Raw genomic sequence first — 13997 nt, forward strand, 5'->3', positions numbered from 1 at the left:
TGAATCAAATTTGATTACATCTACCACACATAAACAGCTTTATGCACCATCGCGTTGCACCATCGGTGCCATGACTTAGACCTGCTTTTGGTCTACTTTCTGTCAGGTGCACCAGGGCCATGTAAAAGAAAACCCCCTTGGTCCACCAGAATGGCCAGCATGGCACAGCGCGGTCTGCCAAATTCCCAAACACGGTAAACTAGACCTGTCCGGGAACAAAAATAAAGATATGCCAGTTTTTACGCTGAGCGCACGTGTGCTTGGCTATGAAAATATAGAGAGACCTAAGTGTATTTCTTAAAACGGAAGTCAACCCAAACATATTTCTTTCAAGAATATGTTCCCAGCAGGCCCACTAGTTGAAACACGGCTTTCTGATTAATTTTATGTTTGTATAATATAAATTAAGCAGCAAAAGGCACTCGTTTTTAGCCATCTCCGGGGGCGGCCATTTTGTCTTCTGTGGACTGAAAATGACAGCACAACTGCTCACAACGACCAATCACGGCTGACCTGTTTTCTGAATCTGAGCAGTGACTGGTCGTTGTGAGCAGTTATGATGTCATTTTCAGTCCACAGAAGACAAAATGGCCGGCCCCATAGATGGCTAAAACGAATGGATTAACACTTATTCCACTAACGCAATATTTATCAGAATGTCCTGTTTCAACTAGTGGACTTGTATAGAACATATTCTCGAAAAAAAAATAGCATTGATTTCCTCGTTAAGTCAGAACTATAAGCAGTGGTAGACGGACAGAGTAAGGAGGGAAACATACAGATTGGAATTAGTAGTGCAGCTGGCACAACAGTTTGCTAACAGAGCTAAAGGCTAACAACACAGGGAGTTTTTTTTTTTTTTACTTAGATTTGTCCCCTTGACAGCAACATGATGGTGCTTTTGAGAAACTGCTTCAATACCATGATAAACTACTATTTTGTTGTGGAATCAACATGCTGTCTTGGGTATTTTCTCAAATCTACAAATGTGATGTAAGTTTTTAGTTGTGTTTTCCATATCCCTTTTTAGTCATCTGTCCTTTTTTCATAAATTAAAAATGTCCCTTACTATGAATGTGACCCCATCCAGATGAATGTAATGAAAATGCAGTTTAAAATGCCAAACCTATAATTGCAAGTATTTCTTTAATGCAATTGATATGGGAATACTGCTGTAAACGGAGCCAACGATTAACCTGCTCTCACATCAAAAACACTGACACCAAGGAAATACCGCTGCAATCTATTGTAACAATAGCTGTCAATACCCTCAGTGATAGATTAACCAGAGACTTCATCGCTTTGACATTAACATATTTAAAATGCCAACCTCTTTGTGCAACACTTGTGGATTTACACTGACACCCCCTGGCCTGATTAAATGTGCTGCTTTGGAATAAAATACAGCCTCCGTGAAAGGAAAGGGAGGAAGTCAGCGGGGCAAGGCTCAACACTGCATGTGTACGACACGTTAATTGCATCAATGATTATCTCTCCACATTACGCTTTCCCTTCTCATATTTATCGTTGTGTCCAATTTTCATTATGCCCTTCATTAAGGCGCATAAATAACTTGCGTAAATGTGCCGGCACGCCGCGACACACCCAATAACGCTGCCAAGTGTTATCCATCTTGTTGCCAGTGAGACGACATTACCTGGCTGAATTATGTCTGTTAGTTGCCAGTGGCCCCTCCCACTTAATCAGGATAGCAGTTCTCATATGGCAGCATTAACTTTTCAGACTTTATTGCATCTTCTTTACCCAACACGTACCATTAATCCCCTTAATGGCCACCATGACCTCTTTCACTATGTTTCATAAAATAAAAATATGAATAAAGACCATTACAGTCTCTATTGTGGACAGTCAAAGTGATAAATCAGTTTGCTCTATTAGAGGGATTGCCCCTGCTAACACTCAGCTCGGCTGCATTAAATCATACTCACTGTTTGCGATATCATATTTTGTTTTTGCACACATAAAGCTGAGCTATTTCTGAATTGAGGACAGTATTGGGCTGTTTTTGTGCTTTAGTTTATGTGTGTCAACTGACAACGAAAGCGTTGCCTGCCTGTGCTGCAATTTTTTCACCTTTTGGTTTTTGTGCTTATTTAAAACCAGAGCTGGGCACTTGACCCTTTTTCGAGTCAGACTGCCTGCACCGTCCTCACCGAGGACCTGTCTACCGTGGGTGACCCTGCCATGGGCATAAAGCCCCAGACAACTTAGCTCCTAGGATCAATGGAACACGCAAACACCTCCACCACGGTAAAGTGACGGCTCATGGAGGGGGGTATTTGACACTGTTTCTACAGAAAGCATTCAAAAATCATGTTTCAACCACCTTTCAACTAACCTGTTATGTTCAACATAGGGGTGATCTGAATTCACTCCTCCAGCACCTCTTCTATTGGATGCGCCGTCTGTCATCACAGGAACTCTCCGAAAGTCTTCTGAGCCCCCCCGCCTGTTTGACTTGGCCGACTTGAGCATTTTTCTAATTGGGTGGTGGTGCCAGAGCGGCATTGGTGTGGCAAACACCCACCTTGTGGCGACTCCCATTGCATAACGTCATTGCTTCACAGCAACAATACAACACAAAAGAATGGGCTTGTTGAAAGAGCATTGCACTGTTAATCGCAGGGTAACAAGGGCTTGAGAAGGGCTTTGTTCAGGGGCCACAAAAAGGCGGCGGCGGGCCGCCTAATGAGGACCTGAGATAGGCATTCTGTCCTTTTTAAACAAGCTAGAAAAGTGCATAGCCATGCAGCATTTGATTGAAACAATATTTTAACAGCTAAACCACAATACAATCGCTTTCAATAAGGCTTATCCTATTATCCACCTATAAGGTGGCGGGATGCTGGAGCGCATCCCAGCTGCCTTCGGGCGAAAGGGGGACTACAACCTCGAATGCTCACCATTTAGTCGCAAGTACATAAAGAGACGAAAAACCATCTGCACTTAATCATGAATTGTAGACTCCAGCTCACCTATGATGTAATGAAGATAGGCAGTAAACAAAATGGATGGATGAATTTTGCATATCTCCATCCTGGAATATCAGAAGAGAACAAGTTCTGCATTCCGAGCAAATTACCATTCCGCCTCCTCTTTCATAATATTACATTTTGAGTGGATAGAATAATTTAGTTCCATGTAGTATTGAATTATTAGATTAAGTGCTACCCTGATAGATTAGTTTCTTATTTTGTTTCAAAAACATTCAGACCTCTGTTTTATTCAGCACTTGCTTTTTTCTTTTCAGGTGGTAACTTAAAGAAAAAAATCATAGAAAGAATTGATGTCTCCTTTCATTTGCTTCAACAGTGCCGAAAAGCATCTCCAGGCATTAATGGTTAACACTGCTCCTGATCAAGCGTCACAGGCACTTTGTTGTTCAGGGGAGTACAAACTAGTTTGTTCAGGGGCACAGCAATGATAAATTGGATTATGCTTAACGAAAAACACCTACTATGATTTCAAGTCTTCTCTTTCAATGTGTAGTTTCAGGATCCAGCATTGCCCTTGAAATGTTTAAGATGGAATTGGTGGAGGAATTCATTTCAGTTATCAACGAACAATTGGGTGCAGAGCTCCCCAGACACAAAACATGTGTTCTCTTTTCTAAAACGAACATTGATTTACAATCTCATATTCCAATATCAGTGTGAGACAAACCATGATAAGAGCAGACAGACAGCGTAAAGCTCGACGGAGGCCTAAACATTTGTCCTCCTGTCAAATCAATAAGGCACAACTACAAAACGAACCTAATAGTAAAAAGGATGTAAAGTTTGAAGATCCACAATTTCTTCAGAACCAATTGAATACAATGTGATATGATCCGACAAACAATATGCACAGCAAATTCTGATATGATTTGAAGATATTCAAGAGAGTTATACATGGATGAACATGTTTAACTGTCTGCGATTGGCTGGCAACCAATTCAGGGTGTCCCCCGCCTACTGCCCGAAGACAGCTGGGATAGGCTCAAGCACCCCCCGCGACCCTTATGAGGATAAGCAGTGTGGATAATGAATGGATGCATGTTTAACTGTATTTTGCATGGTGCAGTTAAAATTTGGCAGATTAGAAGTTTTTGTCCAAGTAAAGCATAGACATCCATTCATCCATACTGCTTATCCTCATTCGGGTCATGGTTGAGATGGAGCCTGTCCCAGCTGACTTTGGGCAACACACTGGACTGATCGCTCACCAATCACAGGGCACATAGAGACAAACAACCACTCACACTCACCTTCACGCCTATGAATAATTTTGCGTCTTCAGTTAACATAACATGGATATTTTTGGAATATGAAGGAAAACTCATGCGCACACAGGGAAAGAACATGTTAACTTCACACAGGAAGGCCGGAGCTGAGATTTAGGCCCAATGCCAGTACCACCCCCTCAAATCTCTCTTCTTGTCCCTTCGCCCTACATTTGCGGGTTCACGAGAACCCTCATGTGTCCCAATTCTGCGTAAACTTCTATGGTAGTCACAGACAGGGGGCGTAGAACCCTACAGCACAGACAGACCCCGACAAGACTTCCACACACTCCGCCCCCTTGGCAGTGAGACACATTGGGTTTGTTTGATTTTAATGCAGCTTTTACCGATCTGAAACACAAAGACTGTGTCCAAATTCCTAGGCTGCGTCCACCAAAGGCCGAACTTCACAACCATGACCTAACTTCCGGCAGAGGAGGCAATACATCTGCCTCAAAATATTGACGGGGCGAGTCTGGAGCTGATGGGGAGTGATGAGGATGAGTGGTCGCTGGAAAGCTTGGAAAGATTCAGCCAGCGAGTCTGAGCAAGAGGAGCCGTTTTGCTCGCTCCACTCAAAGTGGCGACACAGTTCAAGGTGCTATTATGTCATTTTCAACACTGTTTAACCAATATAGGGTCGCATGGAGTGCCTGAGCCTATCCCAGCTGACTTTGGGCGAAAGGTGCAATACACCCTGAACTGTTCGCCGGCCAGTCAAAGGGCACACATACACACAAACAACAATACACGCGATTGAATAAAGTTAATTCTGTCTCTTATTTGTAATTGAAATCATTGTTTCTTTTATCTCAGACAGGTTATTTTTTAGCTTATCATTTACCTGGCATCTTTTCAGTGGAAACTTTAACCTTCTTCAGAGTGACTGACTGAGTTTCCACCGAAACATGTCAGGTAAATCCATCCATCCACTATCGATACCGCTTATCCTCACAATGGCGTGCTGGAGCCTATCCCAGCTGTCTTTGGTCAGTAGGCGGGGGACACCCTGAATTGGTTGCCAGCCAATCGCAGGGCACACAGAGACAAAACATCCGCACTCACAATCACACCTAGGGGCAATTTAGAGTCCAATCAACTTACCATGCATGTTTTTGGAATGCGGGAGGAAACCGGAGTACCCGAGAAAACCCACGCAGGCACGGGGAGAACATGCACACTCCGCACAGGGAGGCCGGGGCCGGGATCAAACCCACGATCTCTGATCTGTGAGGCGGACAGCTAACCAGTCGACCACCGTGCCGCCGTCAGGTAAATTATAACCTAAAAAAAGAGCCTGTCTGAGACAAAAGAACCAGCAATTTCAACCATACACACTGTGACTGAGCGGGAACCGGTCCCAGGCTGCGCACACAGGTGAGTGTACCACGACACCATCAGCAATATATTGTTCTTATATTATATTATAGGCTGAGAAATACAGGCTGTCCGAGGTGATCGAGCCATGACATGTTTGGCAAGCTATAATAGCCATAAGCTATTACCTTTATAACGGCTGACCCACTAGCAGCACTAGCCGAGGGACAACAGCAAGGACAGTTCTATGTGCACTTTACATAATTTACTTTAAAAGATACTCACAACATTTTTGTGAACAAAATATCTTTATTAGCTACTTTAGCAGTGAGTATTAATCTTTTGGCATTGATGTCAAAATGACAGCTCTTGGTTATCTAGTCGTTGTAGAATTTTGGTAGTCCTAGTGTTAACACTACATTTAGCAACAGAGTGGGATGTGGGCCAAATGAGAAACAGTTGGCTTTTGGTACAGACACAGATGAAAGTGCAGATGTTCTCAAATGTTCTCCCTTGAATGCTGAAAGAATGAATTCACAATCAATTCCTTGTCTGTAACATCGTATCGTGTTTAAGCTCAAACCCAGCTGACTATCGTGAAAGACAGGGTATAGTACAGCCATCTCAAAGAAAGAACACGCTACGTCAAAGGGAAGGTCTTAAACAGGGCTCAAAGCCAAAGCTTAAAATGCTTCTTTTTGTTGTGATGCAGCAGTACTATTTTTAGGCCTCAATTCACCTCACCCCTGTCATGTCCCTCCTTTCTCTGGTGATCTGGTCACATTTTTAGCATGTAGTCGTTTTCTCAGCTGTCAAAGTGTGCTCTCTCCAAGCTCTGCTCTGCGACCTAACCTGTCAAATTCTTATCTGTCATCCAGTTTGTGTGCACTGTTTCCTTGAAAAATAGGATTTCATTAAGTTTCATGCAGCTCATTACTGATAGTTGTGCGCACGTTCGTGTATGTGTGTTGTATGTGTGCATGTGCCCTGCAAGGGTCCTGTCAGAGGTTATGTACAAAGTGGGTCATGGCAGAGGTTAGTGCTGCATTAGTGACTGTCACTGGCAGAACAGGAGAGCACAAAGCCTTGGCAGCCCTCTCCCACTCATTCACAATCACACACCGACACACGCAGGTGCTTTGTGAAAGTTTGTGACGTTCTCTCATGGAGGGAAGCCAGCAGGCCATGACTCACACAAAGGGCAGTGTCTGGAACAGACGGACGCATCCAAGCTGTCTTTTGCTTGCACGCCCACACATGCATGGGCCAATGTTTGCATAAGACGGGAAACTTGACCTGCCAGAATCCAAAACGCTTTGCCCTTGCCTTTTAACGCAAGTTCTTCATTTTTGCCCAGTTTTTCATTAAGTTATTTTTAATGACATTGGTCAAATCTTTATGGAGCCGATCCAGTTCTGAGAGCTGAAATCTCTAATTACTTCTGCCCTCTTATGGTTCAATCACTCTAATAAAAAAGTAGTGATCCAAGCTGTTTCTGTTGGGTACCACGTCAGTCAATGATTCTTTTTTTTCCTCGCGTTCAAAGTCTTTTCAGTTTCCTTCCTCAGAGTGTCATGGATAATTACTGCAAAAATAAAGCAGCACTGTAAAAGCTGATTAAAACAGCTCACAAAGCTGAACTTTTCACTCCCCTTAAATGCACAAGAAGAGAAGACAAGTTATGCAACTTCCACCTCAGGGACCCAGCCGACTTTCTGCCCAACTTTGCCACTGCCTCGTGTCTGGGCCGTCTGAGGGAGAAATTGCAGCTTTTTGATGTGCCTGTTTGAAGCCGCCGCTATGACTGGGGCAAGGAGGATGCGGCTGTTGTTCACAGCTCGTGATGCTCTGCTGCTCTCCCCTGAGGTAGCAGCTTCAAAGCGTGGCGGAGTTTGACCTTTCCTGGTTCCACATTTAACACCTTCTTAAAGCGCAGTGCCAAAGTGCCAGATAGTTTTTCCCCCAAAGCTTTTACTTTTACCATTGTGTGACCTAACATTTATTGGTGAGAATTTGACACACCTGCATTCCTTCTACTATTGCTCACAAACTAGTCTCATGTGATGGTAATTAGAGTCACCTGCTAGTCATCATGTGTAATGTGCGTTTGTGGTGCCGAAGGAAAGGAGACGCAGGAGGTGTATCACAGAATACTTTACTGAACATCACTATATGGAAAACAGGAAGCAGATAACTCAACAGAAGTTGCACCCTCATGAGAACTCGTCCCCTAACACCGTCAATCGCCATCTATCAGCAGCGTGGGTACCCTTCCGTTATCCGTCTATTTGGCTAGCCGGACCAAATAGTAATCGCCTATAGGCCGGTCCCATATCATTTCAAACGGGCTTGATGAGCGTCTCGGTTAAATTTTGATCCGTCTATCCGTGTAATCCCCTCCCCGAAAAAAAAGTTATATTCAAACAGATAGTGCACTCTTATGCGGTTATTTTGTGTATCTACATCATTCTACCCAAAGAGTTTTACAAAGCCTCACATGCACTTATTTTATTTTCCAACTTAAAACACCCAAAAGTTTGTCTAAAATGGCTTATTTTAGACAGGATCCCCTCTTTTCACAGTTTAAAATGCTTGACAATGTCAAGTTCTCCTGTGTTCAACTCCTCCATCTCTGTTCTTCTTCGTTGTCTTCTTAGTTGTCTTCTTCTTTGTCTTCTTCGAGATGCATCGGCTTTGAGAACAATACACAGTATTGTACAAGTCGACGACATGATGTTGTGTGTCATGTTCTTTAATTGAACAATTACAAATGTGGGACAACTGCAAGCTTGTTGATAGTTTTTTTTTTTAACTCCTCCTTGAATGCCAACTTCCTGTACAATGCCTTACGTCAGGTCCGTGACCAAAGATCGTTAGTTACCAACAAGATAATTCAGTGTCAGTGTAGTGTTATTTCGCTTACACCACAATGTGGTTACATAAGCACACACAGCCAAATACATTTTTTATAAAACGCACACACACAAGGTGTGGTGAAAAAAAAAAAAAAAAAAAGAACAATGTTAAACAACAACATATCATAACAAATGAGGCTAGGAGAACTGGTAGCAAGCTAGTTATAAATCCCTCTAGGTGCGAAGCTGACAGGAGATGACATGTTTTCAAATCATCGTAACTCATGAACCGTTTAAACTAGGCAATCTAATTCCAATAGATTCTGAAAGCAGAGAAGTGGCGTTTTCTGTCAATACCACATACATTATGGTAGCTGACATTTTTGTTATGTGTGGGGCGGGGGAAGCCGTGCGTCATAATGAAAATTGGCGAATATGACATGTTTTTCATATCACCGTAACTCATGAACCGTTTGTGCTAGCAATGTAATTCCAACGGATTATGAATGGAGAGAAGCGGAGTTTTTTGTCAATATCACATATATTACAGTAGCTGACATTTTTGTTTATGTGAGGGGCGGGGGAAGCCGTGCGTCATAGTGGAAAGTGGCGAAGAAAACATGTTTTTCATATCACCGTAACTTATGAACGGTGTGTGCTAGCAATGTAATACCAAGGGATTCTCACAGCTTTGTATCGATACCACGGAGGGATGGGGGGCTTATTCGGACTAATTTCCCCACTGTGGGATCAATAAAGGCATTCTTATTCTTATTTTTTAAGTTTCCTGTCAATCGTTTGTCGCCTTCAAAATGGCCGTTGGAGCCCATTGTCCACTAAGTTGAATTACGTTTTGGGGGGCCTAAAAATACCCAATACAGAGCAAAATTAATTGTGTGTTTGTACTGTTTTCATGGCCTAAAATGACCAGTGAACTTCAACATTATGGTTCATTCACACTGGACCCCAGAGGTGGGGTTAGGGTTAGGGTCTATGGGACAGATTCCCATTTTGCGGATGGAGGAGGAGAAGTTTTTTAAAAAGGATGGACTAAGCAAGTTTCGCTCCTAACCATGGTCAAGTATCGACTGACGTGTTGTTGGGGTCTTTTAAAAAGAAACACCACTGTTCTCTTCTGCAATACCACACTCACGAGTATAGTCTGCCCTCTAGTGGTTCAACACACGTAATACCATGGATTACGCCACAGGACGGCCATTTCACTGATGAGAAAAAAGGTGGATAACAATTTTGTATTGTTAACTACTGTAAGAGTCAACATTTAGTACATACCTTATACGTTTGAATGCGAAATATCAATCAATCAATCAATCACATTTTATTTATATAGCACTTTTCATACATAAAAATGCAACTCAAAGTGCTTTAAAACATTCAAAGAAAAACATAGAATTATCTTCAATCAAAAGAAAAGATAAATTATTTAAAAGTTGTTGAAAGCCAAACTAAAAAGGTGTGTCTTGAGCTTCCTCTTAAAAATATCAACAGTCTCTGCAGACCTGACGTCCTCTGGCAGGCTATTCCAAAGGTGAGGACCAAAACGGCTGAATGCAGCCTCGCAATGCATTTTGGTCCTCACCCTTGGAATAAATAAAAGGCCGGCGCCAGAGGACCTCAGGATCCTCGAGGGCTGGTATGATAAAAGCAAATCAGATAAATAAGATGGCCCAAGACCATTAACACATTTATAAACTAATAAAAGTACTTTAAAATCGATCCTGAAACACACAGGGAGCCAATGCAGCAATTTCAAAACTGGCGTAATGTGCTCCCGCCCTCTGGTTCTCGTCAGCACCCGAGCGGCTGAATTCTGCAGTAGTTGCAGTGGTGAAATGCTCTTTTTCGGGAGGCCACAGAGCAGGGCATTACAGTAATCTAAACGACAGGAAATAAAGGCATGCATCAGCACTTCCGTGTTAGCCTGAGAGAGAAACGGGCGGACTCTGGCGATATTCTTAAGGTGATAAAAACCAATCTTGGTTACATTTTTAATATGAGGAATAAAACTGAGCTCAGAGTCAAAAATGACGCCAAGGTTCTTCACACAATGTGAGGGATTAAAAATGTGTAGTTTTGGTAAAAGCTTCTCTCTCTGACCTTCGGGACCGATAACTAAAACCTCAGTCTTGTCCTGATTGAGCTGTAGGAAATTATCTGCCATCCATGACTTGATATCTAAAATGCAATTTAAAAGGGTATCAATGGGTCCTGTGTCATCAGGAGACACGGCAATATACAGCTGCGTGTCATCAGCATAGCTGTGAAAGCTGATGCCGTGTCCCCTGATGACATCCCCGAGGGGAAGCATATAAAGATTAAAAATTAGGGGGCCTAAAATCGAACCTTGAGGAACCCCACATTTAATTTCATGAGTTTTGGAGGAACAAGTATCCATACTTACAAAGAAATATCGGTCTGTGAGATAGGAATAAAACCAGTCAAAAACAGTAACAAAAACATATGTCATTGTCTGGAACATCTCAAGTGTAAAAAGCGGACTGATGGAATGTAAGGACGGAAGCGCTTTAAAAGGACGAAGTCCTTGGAATCTTCACATCTGGTATGGCACAGAGGAGACATGCCATCTCTGCAACTCCAAAAGCCCAAGTTTGCAGCATATCCTTTCTGGAAGCAGAGTGGCACTGACACTGACCATGATCGAGTGCTGCGTAAGCTAGCCGAAATCCTGGAGGCATATAGACTGGAAGCAAACAAGGCCAGCCCAATTACATCACAGCGTCAGATCCAGTTTGTCCGGCAGGGGGGGGGGAATCCAAGGCAGCACCCCCAAACAGTGGTCCCTCATGTCTCCTGGAGGAGAATGGGACATGAGAGCCGACCTCAACAAGCAGCTGAAGTTCCCAAACGAAGTAACTTCAACTTCCCTTAGACCAGCCATCGTCCTCTGGTCCATCTCGATGAGGACAGTGGTCATGGTGAAGCTGATGGTTCCATGGGAAGAAGGGATGGAGGCTGCCTTTAAGAGAAAGAAGGCAAAGTATGCTGAGCTTGCAGCTGAGTGCTCTCAAGCAGGATGGAAGGCTCTCACCTATCCAGTGGAAGTTGGGAGCACAGGCTACACCGGAACATCAACCCAGCGGCTACTGAGGTCTTTGGGGAGCCAAGCAGAGAAAAGGGCTGAAAGATTTAGCGGAGGAGGCTGAACAAGGGAGCTTCTGGCTCTGGCTGAGAAGGAAAGACAAGTTGTGGGGAAAGGGAGGATGCTAAGGCTGGCTGTAGGGAGTGAAATGGAGACGTCTCTGCCACTGCCCCACCACCCAGAGATGTTCCAGGATTAAAGAGGCGAAACATCAGTGAAGGGTGGCTCCCGGCTAACGAGCTTGCAGCCAGCCCAATGGCACCGTCGGAGGTGCGTCAGGCAGTGGTGCCCAGCAGGTATACCAACCTGTGTTTGTATTTTTTATGAATAAGGATGGAGGGACGATGACGGAAGGGTGCCCAGGTCACGTAGAGAGGACGGACCGGCAAAATAAGGTCAAGTGCCCATCTCATTCGGACGCAATGCAAAGTACCACCTCGCTTTGATCGCGTGAGTTTCATTGCTGGTGTTCATTTGTTCATTTTCTGCCACTCACGCCACATATACCTGAGTGCACGAGGGGCTTTACCTGTTGGAGGCGGGAATAACGGAAGAAGAAACATGTTTTTTGATTTTGTGAAAAACCCTGGATGACTTACCAGCAGCTGCTGCTTTGTTCCTGTTGTGGAAATCTCACAAACAACTGAAAGCTTCTGGGGTAACCTTTACCCAGTCCTTTTATCTTTAATAACTCACAATATTATACTAACAGTAACTACCAGAAGACTGTATATTCTTGGTTGAACTATTTAATGGATACCAGAAAGATCAAGACACGGCCGTGGAGCCCTTTAGCTCTTTTCTGCCAGATACGGAAGATGGTCTAATCTGTACAGAATGGTTCCTTGTTATGCCTCCACCTAGGTAGAGGCAGCCGACGGCAGCTGAGGATCGGCAAAATCTGCAGGCAATCAAGACCAGAGAAAATGTCGTCTCAGGCCACTAGCTTCGGATGACCAAATTGCACTTAAACCTACTCAAACATGTCATCAAAGATGTCTGTTTGTTTTTTTTTTCGTTTTGTAAACACAAAGGTGCCTAGGCTCTGCCTAGCCCATGTGACAATGTGTGACTCCACGGTCTCTGGTTTCAACTAATATGTGTGCCAAGTGCGACAGAGAGATATGAAGAAACACAGCCAGGAGAAAAGGTCACAACAACAGAACGGCCGAGCTCAAGTCACCACATAAATAATTAGATATGATTTGCCAAAGTGCCATAATGTAACACTACAGAATGCCAAATGTTGTTGTGTCTGGGCAAACAAAACCTTGCAGACTCACACACAGCTTGGTGAATGTAACTGCCTTCTCCAGGAGCTGCGTCTGGATGACTGCCGCTTCCATAAGTGACAGTGTCAAATTGTTAATTGGTGTGTGATGATAAAAAAATATTCACTGCATCTATGAGTCACAAGTGCTTTATAGCAACAGATTTTAATGTGATGTAAAAGCAATAATTGTATCCAAATATTGTCGAAATAACTAGCTCATGCTGCCCAAAAACTTTAAAAATGTTTGTGGATATCACGGGTCCCAAGCTGTAGGGCACAGGTGTCGAACTCCGGTCCTCTAGGCCATGTCCTGCCTGTTTTCCATCTCTCCCTGCTGCAACACACCTGTTTCAAATCAGCTCATCACCAAGTTCTGCAGGGGCCTGATCTCGATCCCGATCGTTTGAATCAGGTGTGTTGCAGGAGGAAACTTCTAACATGCAGGAGGGCGACCGTAGTAATTTATGCACCCTGGACGGTCTCTGAAAATATGTACACAGAAGGGAGACAATGAACACACGAGTGCTGCTGTTCACGTCCAGTTTGCGTTTTTTTTTCCTTAACAAATATATAACATAAAATGTAACAGAAAAGTGCATTTGTCACCATTTCACTTCTTCAGAAACACATTCACTTTTACACAGGCAGTACTTCTTAAATCCTAAACGGCCATATTAGACATTAGGAGGTTTTTTTTTTTTTTTTGAGGGGGGCAAAAGCGTTTTAGAAAATAAATGAAGACAAAGTTGTATTTTGCCTTTTTTTTTTTCTCATACAAAAAAAACAATCCGATCCGTGACCAAAAAGCCATGACAGTGACTTATGTGATCCGTTGACCAACTAGTGAGTACCAAAGACAATCTCCTGGTACTCATGCAAGTACCGCATGAAACCAATTATGTGCACCCCTGAATATTACCATAACCTCGTAGGACCACTATGTTATAGGGTAATGACAGGACTACTTCACTGTGATAAGCTTTGCTACATTTAGCTGCATAGATCTGGGCTTGACACTTAAGTACACTTTTATTTCGTTTTATCTGGCTCACATATACGCTTAACATTATCTAGGGTAAGCATATAAAACTTAGCTTACTACATTTAGAACAAATACAACATAACAAAATTACACGAGCAAACGACTCT

At 43.2% G+C, this 13997-nt stretch overlaps 1 protein-coding gene across 3 annotated transcripts in view; it reads left to right on the top strand.

Annotated features, from left to right (window-relative positions):
* Positions 1–13997, top strand: part of LOC147152102 (insulin-like) — a 70037-nt gene that overhangs the window by 31953 nt on the left and 24087 nt on the right. Inside the window, exon 1 of one of the 3 annotated variants that reach the window (XM_086023746.1) lies at positions 4043–4880. The exons of the other annotated variants lie outside the window; for them this stretch is intronic. The gene's annotated coding sequence lies outside the window, so the exon portion shown is untranslated. Of the gene's footprint in view, positions 1–4042; positions 4881–13997 lie in introns of those variants that run through there. 3 annotated transcript variants of the gene reach the window in all.

The sequence above is a fragment of the Filicampus tigris genome, chromosome 2 (genome assembly GCF_054856515.1).
Source record: "Filicampus tigris isolate MCC_2025a chromosome 2, RoL_Ftig_1.0, whole genome shotgun sequence".
Classification (NCBI taxonomy): domain Eukaryota; kingdom Metazoa; phylum Chordata; class Actinopteri; order Syngnathiformes; family Syngnathidae; genus Filicampus; species Filicampus tigris.